This window comes from Octodon degus, unplaced genomic scaffold, assembly GCF_000260255.1.
Source record: "Octodon degus isolate 3935 unplaced genomic scaffold, OctDeg1.0 scaffold00191, whole genome shotgun sequence".
Classification (NCBI taxonomy): Eukaryota; Metazoa; Chordata; class Mammalia; order Rodentia; family Octodontidae; genus Octodon; species Octodon degus.
Window position 1 is genome coordinate 1,191,519 of NW_004524767.1, and position 1,068 is coordinate 1,192,586.

The 1,068-nt window shown below is 40.6% G+C and overlaps 1 pseudogene; it reads right to left on the reverse strand.

Moving 5' to 3' along the window:
* Positions 1-741: 741 nt before the first annotated feature.
* LOC111813486 lies at positions 742-837 on the reverse strand (annotated as a pseudogene).
* Positions 838-1,068: the final 231 nt, after the last annotated feature.

Below are 1,068 nucleotides of genomic sequence, written 5' to 3' on the forward strand. Positions count from 1 at the left end.
TTCTACTTCATTAAAAGTTATTTCAGGCAGGCCAAAGCGCCTGCAAGCCTGTGCAGGGGCCGGAGGTTTGATCCCGGGGCCTCCTGCCGCCCCAGCCCCAGGGCGCCCTGAGGTGGCGATTGAGAGGAAGCGGCGGCGTGTGCCTGTAATCCCAGCACTTGGGAGGCTGTAGACAGGTGAGTCACTATGAGTCCGATCTAGTAGTGAGACACTGCACACCCTGTAAACCCTTCTCTAAAATACAAAAATAAATAAGTAAATAAACAAATAAATGTTATTTCATAGGTGCTACTCCTGGTTGAGGGCGATCCGCACCTAAGGCAGGAAGATTGTGGCCACAAGAAGACAAAAAACTCTCTGGAGTCCATCAATTCTAGGCTTCAACTTGTTATGAAAAGTGAAAAATACGTGCTAGAGTACAAGCAGATGCCTAAGATGATCAGCCGGGGCAAAGTAAAATTGGTCATCCTTGCCAACAACTGCCCAGCCTTGAGGAAATCTGAAATAGAGTACTAGGCCATGTTGGCCAAAACTGGTGTCCACCACTATAGCGGCAATAATATCGAGCTGGGCACAACATGTGGAAAACATTACAAAGTAACAGACTGGTGAAAAATAAATCACACAAAATTTTTCATTAATACAGCTTGCCAGAGCTAAAAAAAAAAAAAAAGTTATTTCACAGGATATTTTATTAACACATTATTTCATTAAATATTTCAGGATCAAACTTTTTCTTTTTTTAATATGGAACACTTCACAAATTTTTGCGCAGGGGCTATGCTAATCCTCTCTGTATCGTTCCAATGTTAGTATACGTGCTGCTGAAGTGAACACTGTTTTTGTTTTTGTTTTTGCTTTTGCAGTACTGGGAATTGCCAGCAGGTACTAATGCTGCTGAGCTATCTCCCCAGCCCTAAACTTTTTTTAAATTTAAAAATAAAATGAAATGACTTTCCTTACCTCTTGTCCATTTTAATGGTCCACTAAATATAAACAACAGTTATAGGATCAGAACATTTTCCACCTTTTTGTCAGTACACAAAATTTAAATTAGGCAAAATCAGA